This window comes from Cynocephalus volans, chromosome 10 (assembly GCF_027409185.1).
Source record: "Cynocephalus volans isolate mCynVol1 chromosome 10, mCynVol1.pri, whole genome shotgun sequence".
NCBI lineage: Eukaryota > Metazoa > Chordata > Mammalia > Dermoptera > Cynocephalidae > Cynocephalus > Cynocephalus volans.
Window position 1 is genome coordinate 31,606,498 of NC_084469.1, and position 9,804 is coordinate 31,616,301.

Here is a 9,804-nt window from a genome sequence, read left to right on the forward strand (position 1 = left end):
CATCCCCTCTTGGGGAGATTCCTGAATGAGAACCTTTGTTTTTAATTTTAACAAGCTCCCTGGGGAGTCAAGAACTGGCTCATTAGGATGGGCTTAGAGCCCAGAAGCCCAAGTCCCGCAGCGCTGGGAGGGAGGGGACTTCCTCGGGCCACAACCAGGTCACCAGAATTGGGGGGTCAGGGCAGCTGGAACGGAGAAACGCAGCCTTACGTTCTTAGGGTCCCACATGCTCTCCCAACGTGCAGCCCCATGAGAGGCCCAAGTCCTCAGGAGAGGCCGTCCTCCCGCTTGTTTCCCTCATCTGTGTCAATGCTAATTTATTTATTTATTCTTGGCAGCCATCGTCCCTCCTGTGAAGTGAGGACAGGGGTTCCCACATCCCGGAGCTCTTATGAGAATGGAGATGGAGTGTGCAAAGGCCCCGACATGGCGTCAGGGCTGCGAGGAGGACTGAGGAGTTTTGCTGCCTCCTCCTTCCCTGGAAGGAGGGCTGTTCCCTGCCAGCCAGCGCCTCGGAGGGTCGCCGGGGAGCGGGGCGTCTGCCTTCCTCCCTCTTCCTCCTCCTCTCCAGTGTCAACCCCTCGATCTTCAGGGAACCCCGCCAGACGCACCTGTGCCTGTCAGATCGTGAGGACCCCCGCCCAGCAGTCCCTGCCCCCCAGCCTGGCTCCTGGGAGCTCCCTGAAGCCCAGGTGACGGGGTCAGCACTCCCCTGGCCCCTGAGGAAGCAGCTGGCACCAGTGAGGAAAAACTACAGGTAGAAGAAGGCGGAAATTTCTCTCAAGGCTGTTTGCAGGTGGGGTAAGTGGCTTCTGGTGGTAGCCAGCTAACAATCCCTGGGAATTTGAGAACAGGAGACAGACTCTCTTTCCAGAGATTCTATGGAGAAAATTCGACGACTGGCAAGGCCTGAAGTGGTTTCACCTGGGGCACCCTGTCCCACCTCCATGAGAGGCTGGAAATGCAAGAGCGTTTCTGGTTGTCACAGTGACAGGGGGTACTACTAGTGTTGTGTGCCAAGGGACCAGGAATACTAGATTTATGCAGTGGGTGGCGGTGGGTCCCAACAAAGAATGATTCCTCCCCAAATGTCAATAATGACCCACTGAGAAAAACTGGCAGGGCTGAGCTAGATGCCCTCTAAAGGACTTACAGTTGTGACTGTCATTTTAACATCTACTATAGGTGATTTATGAACTACAGGCAAAATAACCCCAAGAAAAGAGGGTTCGAGTTAATCTCTGAGAACTAGGTCAGAAAAATAAGAATGTAAGAAATACCCGTACATGCCCATCAGTAGGACATGGTTAAGTACAGTATACAATATGGAACGTAGTGCAGCTAAAAAGATAATGAGGTTTATTTTGTGTAATGGCATGGAAAGGCGTCCACAATTTATTTTATTTTTTTGACAGCCAGCTGGTACAGGGATACTGAACCCTTCATCTCTGTGCTACAAGGCCACGCTTTAACCAACGGAGCTAACCGGTCAGCCCACCACGATTTATTTTAGAAGTAAAAAGAAAAGGAAGTTGCAGACCAGTAAGTGTGGACAGGATCCCATTGTTTGTGTCTGTGTGCACTGTGTTAGCCAGGACCCTTTCAGCTGCAAGTGACAGGAGCGCAACTCGAACTGCTTAAACTGAGAGCGAATATAGTGGTTCAGGTGACTGGAAAGTGCAGGGTTGTCCAGCTTCAGTCATGGCCTGGATCTGGAAGCTCATGCAGCATTTCTCTTCACCTCTAGGCAACGTGTTGGCTTCGTTCTTATGTAGGCTTTCCTCGCATGTGGCACAGCTGTCTACCAGCAGCTCTAGGCTTCCATCCTACAAGTTAGCAATTCCTGTGGAAAGAGAAAATCCTGGTGTAACTCCCAATCCGGTGGAACACTGCCCTTCTCTGCTTCTCTGTGTGAAGACTTTCTCTGTTAGCACAGGAGATTGCTCAAGGCACCCGAGAAGTGACAGAGAAATGACAGACTCCATCCTTCCATGGGACAATTCAAAAGCAACTCCATAGAGTTTCTCAGGAAACCAGAGTGGGATTAAACCCCAGTTGCCCAGACTTTATTGGCTTTTCTTCCTTCCCTGCCTCAGTTTCTCCACTTCTTTACCTGTCCTTCCTTGGTTCACCTCCCAAATAAACTACCCATCTCCCAAGTCCTTGTCTTGACATCTACTTTGGGGGAACCCACACTAAGCCTAAGTCTCAGACACACTGTGACTGAGATTGGCCAAGCCTCGGTTCTGTGTCCACTCCTGAAACTGGGGGTCTGGGGTCAGTCCCTCTCCCTAACACCCCCATCCCATGAACTAAGGTTTCAAGCCTCCAAGGCTGCAATTTGCTTCACATTTTCCCCCCCACATAGATGTCCCAAGGGACCCCCAAATATTATATCTCTTGAACCTAGCTTGCTGTTTTTCTCTCCAAACAGGTTTTTCTCTCAGATATTTCTTTTTCTACCCTCACTCACTCCCTGGAGCATCACATCACTGTTTTGTCTCATTCCTTTTGTACTTAGCATGAGGAGTTACCCAGTTTATAGTAAACAGGAGCCCAGCACTCATAGCTTGAGAACACAGTAAAAATACTGCTTCTCTCAATTTTCTTCCAGAACCTCTTCCCTTGTGTTAACCAGTCTCGGAGGTGACCCGCAATGATTGTTGCTTCCTGATAGTCACACCCTTGTGTGGTCCTCTCCTACAGCAACTTATGTAAGCAATAGAATATTGTGGAAATGACACTGTGTGACATCTGAGGCTAGGTCATAAAAGACATCATGGCTTTTTCCTTATTCTCTTGGATCACTTACTGTGGGGGAGGCCAACTGCCATGTTTTGAGAATACCCAGCAGCCTTATGAAGAGGTTCATGTGGCAAGGGACTAAGGTCAACTTCCAAGAGCTAGAGCAAGCCACCTTGAAAGCTATCCTCAAGCCCCAGTCAAGACTGCAGCTCCAGGCAACATTTGACCACAAACTCATGAGGGACTCTAACCTACATCCACCCAGGTAAGTAGCTCCTGAATTCCTGATCCACAGAAACTGTGTGAGATAATAAATGTGTTACAAGGCTGTGCTCTACCAAACTGAGCTAACCGGCCAGCCCAATAAATGTTTACTGTGTTTTAAGCTACTATGTTTTGGAGTACTTTGTATGCAGCAATGGACAATTAATATATCGCTCTTCTTGGTCAAGGGTTAGGATCCCCATACTGTACAGCTGCAAAAAAAATACAAAAATATATCTTTTTTTCTCTTTGGAACTTGACATTAATTCTTACCAGTGATTAAGATGTCTTATGTCCTTTATGGCTTTGAGTTACTTATTATCATATGGAGAACATATGTGAATTAGAGCTTCATAAAAATGGCAACTTTTCATCCAAGTTTTGCTGAATTTAGGTTCCCAACCTCTAAAAAAAAAAAAAACCCATCTTCTCAACCTCTTTAGGGGAAATATGGCGAAAGAGGAACAAGTTAAATGACACCACAAGGACATAGTAAGGATTTCCTACATTCTATAAGACAATTGGCCTGATCTCTTTGAAAAGTCAATGTTGTGAGAAAAAAAAAAAGAGGGAGACTATTCTAGATTTAAAGAGACTAAAGACATATAATGACCAAGTGAAACTTGATTAAAGCCTGTTTTGAAAACACTATGACCTTTGATTGGATTCTGCTTTGAAAAGACTATTTACAAAAGTTATTATTATTATTATTTTTAGAAGATGACCGGTAAGGGGATCTTAACCCTTGACTTGGTGTTGTCTGCACCAGGCTCTCCAAAGTGAGCCAACCGGCCATCCCTATATAGGGATCTGAACCTATGGCCTTGGTGTTATCAGCACCAAACTCTCCCAAGTGAGCCATGGGCTGGCCCTCAAGTTATTTTTGAAATAATTGGGGAAATTTGCATATTGATTGATGTGAGATGAAATTAGTAAATATTATTCATTTTTAGGGGTGTGATAATAGTATTGGGATATATAGGAGAATGTTCTTGTTTTGGGGAAATGCATGATAAAGGGTGACATTTAATGCTGTCTGCAATTAAAATTGACTTTCACATGGTTTAGCCAATCCCCCCACCTCATGCATACACATATGAGAGAGAAAGCAAATATTGTAAAACATTAACAGTTGTTTAATCCAGATGGTGGGTATACAAGTGATTCTTGTACAAGTGATGGCTTCTCTCTACCTCAGCTCTTCTAAATTTTCAAAAAGATTTTTCGCCTTTTTCGTTTGTTTGAAATTTTTCACAGTGAAAAGTTAGGAAAAAAACCAACAAAGATTACTCAGGGTTATTCATCCCTGAGTTAGGCCGTCTCTGGAGCAGACACAAGGGGGCGCTGCTCTGGGCTGTTCCTCCTTGCTTTCCCCAGGAAGGCTGGGCCACTCCTGGCCTCCTGATCTCTGGTGGAAGCAGGGAGGGCTCTGCAGCTCTCCCTCTCCCCAAGGGGCTGTGACAGCATCAGCCCAGTAGAGGCAGCTAAGTCTGGGCTTGAAGGGTTGGGAGGGGGAAGCTCACATATCCCTCTCTGTAGTCCATGCACACAGGCTCACACAGTGGCACATGGACACAGTGTGCACACGCCTGTCCAGGCACACATAGGAGTCTGCATGCACTGCAGGCACACACGGGGAAGTGCATGCACGTACAAGCACACACAAACACAGGTATCTAGTTGCAGACAGATCCTCTATGAGAACTTTGACTAGCCCAGCGATGGATGTGGTGAGCTGGGCAGGGAGACTGAGGGAGAGAGAAGAGAAGGGAGGAAAGGGGAAGAGTCCTGGGGAGGAGGTGGGTGGAGAGGCTGGGCTGGACTTGGAGATCCCAGGAGACGCAGTGGCCCCAGTTCCCTTTCTGGGAACTCAGTGTCTCCCTGGCCAGCTAGAATCAAGTCTCTCCCTGGGGTTCTGTCCACCAGCAAAGGCATTTGGAGCCAAGAAAATGCTGTTCTTTTTGAGTGATGGGGTCAGCTGGTGGTTGGCTGGCACTGGGGTGATGTAAACACACGTCCTTCCACTCCGCCAGACCACACTGTGGCCTCCCACAAGCCTCTGCCATGGGGCCTACAGAGCACTCAGGCAGAAGGGTGGAAGCTTTTCTGCTGTTCTTGAGCGCCCCCTTCCTGAACCCCTCACTCTGCCTCTTGTGCTCCATGCCCTCCTACTGGCCTGACTCCTGCTCACTACCTGCCCCTGTCCCCTGGCTTTCTCCACCTGCTTTCCTCCTTGGCCATGATTCCCACTCACCTGAGGATTCAATTGTATCCCATAAACCTTTACCTGGTCCAGCCCACCCCTCAGGGCTCAGCCCACCCCTCAGGAACTGGTTTCTCGGTTTGTCTCAGATCATACGTGGAACCCACTCTGTGCCCAGAGAAGCCACTTATAAATAGCTTAGGACACAATTGTGGGCATAATTATCATATGGGTACCTTTTTTGTTGTTTTTTTGGCAGCTGGCAAGTACAGGGACCTGAACCCTGGAACTTGGCGTTACAAGGCTGCACTCTAACCAACTGAGCAAACCGTCCAGCCCCCCAGTTTTTTTCTTTTTATATTTTCCTTTTTATATTTTACATTCTTTTGTGTAGTCATTCAACATTTGTTGAACTTTTTTTTTTTTTGGCAGCTGGACAGTATGGGAATCTGAACCCTTGACCTTGGTGTTACAAGGCGGTGCTCTAGCCAACTGAGCTAACCGACCCACTCCATATGGATACTTTTTAAAGCATTGTATTTTAAAAAATCACCATTTACACATTCATGTTCTGGTTAAACCTCACGAACAGCCCCAAAACTCTACATCGCAATCTCTCTTTTAGCTTTAGTTTCCCTAATTCTGACAGGCTGTGCCGCCGTACCCCTACCTGAAGGGCAGAGACTGCCAAGCTCACCTGGAGGAGGAAAAGGATGAGGAGCAGGAAGCGTCTGACCCCATGGGAAGGCACAGCATCCAGAAATACCTGCCACCTCTTTGACCGATGCCTCCTGGAGGGTGTAGGTAGGGTGGTGGGCATGAGTGGGCTCCTCCCAGCTTTCTGGAGCTCATTGGGTGCATATCTTCCTAGCTCTGCGTATTTAGTGACGCTGATAGTTTGGCCATGGTGGGAGTATTTACACCATGGAAACTGGCAAATGCTACCAGACTCCCCTTTCCTCAGTGAGTTGTTAAACATTGACCTACACACCACTGGAACAGAATCACTTTGTTTCCCAGACTCCTGCTGAAGCTCTCAGCCTGACCCTGCTGTGTATGGGTTTGGGGGGCAGGGTAGAGATGTTAAGGGCAGGAGAAATGCAGGGCAGGGCAGGGATTAGGGATTAGGAGGGAGTGAGCGCGGGGAGCAGGTGTTTCTAGATCTGTGGGTGTGCTGGGTGAAATGGAACAGGGGCCTGCCCTTCTGACCTTGATGCACTCTGTACCCAGGTGTGACAATTCCCTTCACCTGGAGGTACTTTGCCTTCTCTACCTGTCACAATCTGACCTTCAAGGCCTAGATGGATTTCTGCCCTCCCTGGGAGGGTTCCTGGATGCCCCTGCAGGCAGTGCAGATGCTATCTGGAGCCAGCCAGGGCCCCAACCCTGCCACTTACTAGTTGTGTGACTTTGAGTGACTTAACGCCTCGGTCTCCTTCTCTTTAAAATAGAGGTAATGATATTTATGTCAACACAGCGTGAGCATTGAGCAAGACCACCTATGGGACACACAGCACAGGGCTGGCACAAAACTAACACTTGGCAAATGGCAGTTCCTTTCCCCTTCTGTCTGGCCCATGGCAGATTGCAGGCACCGCTGGTTAGCCTGAGTCACGATAATTGTAAACGCACCAACTTGGCCAGATTGGCTGTCAGATTGGATTTTTAAGAAATCTGGATTCATGCTGTTTACAAAAGACATACCTAAAACAAGGAAATGGAAGGTCGAAAGTAAATTGGGTAGAAAATACCAAAAGAAAGCTGGCATATCTACACAAATATCACACAAAATAGTATTTAAGACAAAAAGTATTTATGAGAGAAAACAAGAGGGTCTACATCACGATTATAGGAACAACCCACTAAGATGAAGCAGTTTTCAAGTCGTATTACCTAATAATATATCATTAACACATAGAAAGCAACAGCAAGTGAGAAGATAACTCATGGGAGAATGGGAGAAAATTTTTGCAAATCATGTAGCTAATAAGGGACTTAAATCTAGAATGCATCAAAAAACAAAACAAAACAATAAAAACCTCTTACAACTCAATAAGACAAATAGCCCAATTTAAAAATGGGCAAAGGATTTGAATAGACATTTTTTCTGAAGAAGATATACAAATGGCCAATCAGCACATGAAAAGATGTTCCACATCATTAATCATCCGGGAAATGTAAACCCAGACCACAGTGAAATATCACTTTACACCCACGAAAAATGGCTAGAATAAAAAATACAGATAAAGGGCTGGTGGTTATCTCAGCTGGTTAGAGCATGATGTTATAATACCAAGGTCAAGGGTTCGGATCCTCATACTAGCCAGCTGCCAAAAAAAAAAAAAAAAGAAAAAAAAAGAAAAAAAAGAAAGACAAATAATAACCAATGTGTGCAAGGATTTGGAGAAATTGGAACCCTCAAACACTGCTGGTGGGAGTACAAAATGGTGCAGCCACTTTCGAAAATAGTCTGGCAGTTCCTCAAGAGGTTAAACATGTAGCTGCCATTTGACCCAGCAGTTCCACTTTTATACACCCAATAAATTGAAAATGTATGTTCCCATAAAAACATTGACATGAATGTTTGTAGCAGCATTATTCATAATAGACAAAACGTGGAAGCAGCTCATATATCCGACTGAAGATTGGAGAAACAAATTGTGGTGTATCCATAAAATGGGATATTATTCAGCCATAAAAAGGAACGCCTTGCTCTTGAGGGTTCTGGGACATTAACCCCTTTTTGAGGCTTCTCACTGCTCGGAAGAAATGGGCTTTGAGTAATCTTTGGCGGCTCCGTCACCCAGGGGAAAAGGGGTGACAAATCCGTGGGAGGCAAAGCAATGAATGGTGCACATGGAAAAGTAAGACACCATCACAGCTGAGTGAAGACAATCTAATCAGAAAGCTTTAATGCCTGTGAGCTAATGTTGAAGCTGAAGTTCTGGGAGCATGACATGTGGCATGGCTGAAAGGAAGGGGTAATTGGTATTCCTCCCCTTCTTCCTTGCCCTCTCCTTCAGCAGAATCCACACCAACCTCCTCATAATCCTTCTCAAGGGCAGCCATGTCCTCAGAAACTCTCCTACCCTCTTCCCCACATACCAGTGAACAAAGGCATGCTTGGCACACGTCAGGTCAAACTTTGGTCCAGGTGAGCCCAGTCCTCAGCGACGGCTGTGGTATTGCTCAGCGTGCACACACTCGCTGTGCCTTGGCCAGGTCTCCACAGTGAGAGGCTGGTAATTAATGTCAACCTCAAATTCAGTGGGGCACCATCTACAAATTGGATGCTATGCTTGATCTTGATGGTGGTAATAGCAGTATTGACATCTTTGGGAACCACATCACCACGGTACAACAGGCAGCAAGCCGTGTGTTTACCATGGCGAGGGTCACATTTCACTGTCTGGTTGGCTGGCTCAAAGCAAGCATTGGTGGTCTCTGCTACAGAAAGCTGTTCATGGTAGCCTTTCTCAGCAGGGATGACTGGGGCATGTGCAGCCAGAGGGAAGTGGATGTAGGGATAGGGCACCGATGGATCTGGAATTCTGTCAGGTCAACATCCAGGGCTCCGTCAAATCTGAGTGAAGCTGTGATGGAGGACACAATCTGACTAATAAGGCAATTAAGGTTACTGTAGGTTGGGCACTCAATGTTGAGGTTTCTATGACAGATGTCACAGATGGCCTCATTGTGTACCATGAAGGCACAATGAGAGTGCTCCAGGGTGGTGTGGGTGCTGAGATGGAGCTGTAGGGCTCAACTACAGCTATGGGAACCTGGGGGCTGGGTAAATGGAGAACTCCAGCTTGGACTTCTTGCCATAATCAATGGAGAGGTGTTCCATCAGCAAGGAGGTGAACCCAGAACCAGTTCCTCCACCAAAGCTGTGGAAAACCAAGAAGCCCTGGAGACCTGGGCACTGGTCAGCCAGCTTGCGAATTCTGTGCAAGACAAGGTCAATGATCTCCTTGCCAATGTTGTAGTGCCCGTGGGCATAGGTATAGGCAGCAGCATCCTTGCCTCTGATGAGCTGCGCAGGGTGGAAGAGCTGGTGGTAGGTGCCAGGGTGAACTTCCTCAATGACCGTGGGTTCTAGGTCTACAAACACTGCCCTGGGCACATGCTTGCCAGTGCTCATCTCGCTGAAGAAGGTGTTGAAGGAGTCATCTCCTCCCCCAATGTCTTGTCACTTGGCATCTGGACATGGGGCTGGATGACATGTTCCAGGCAGTAGAGCTCCCAGCAGACATTGCTACTCTGGATGCCAGCCTGGACAACGTGGATGGAGGTGCACTCATGCATCGTGGATACTGGTTAGGAGGCAGAGGTGACAGGAGCAGCACCAGGTCCCAGTTACCATCCCTGACAAACTAGGAGTTGAGTTAAGTAATGCACTCGATGAAAATGTTTTAAAATTAATTGTGGTGATGGTTGTACAACTCTGTGAATATATTAAGAACCATTGAATTGCATACTTAAAAAAATTTTTTTTGGTGGCTGGCTGGTACAGGGATCCAAACCCTTGACTTTGATGTTATAACACTGTGCTCTAACCAACTGAGACACTGGCCAGCCCCAAATAATAC

At 47.1% G+C, this 9,804-nt stretch overlaps 1 pseudogene; it reads right to left on the bottom strand.

Moving 5' to 3' along the window:
* Positions 1 to 8,122: 8,122 nt before the first annotated feature.
* LOC134387322 (tubulin alpha-1B chain-like) lies at positions 8,123 to 9,520 on the bottom strand (annotated as a pseudogene).
* Positions 9,521 to 9,804: the final 284 nt, after the last annotated feature.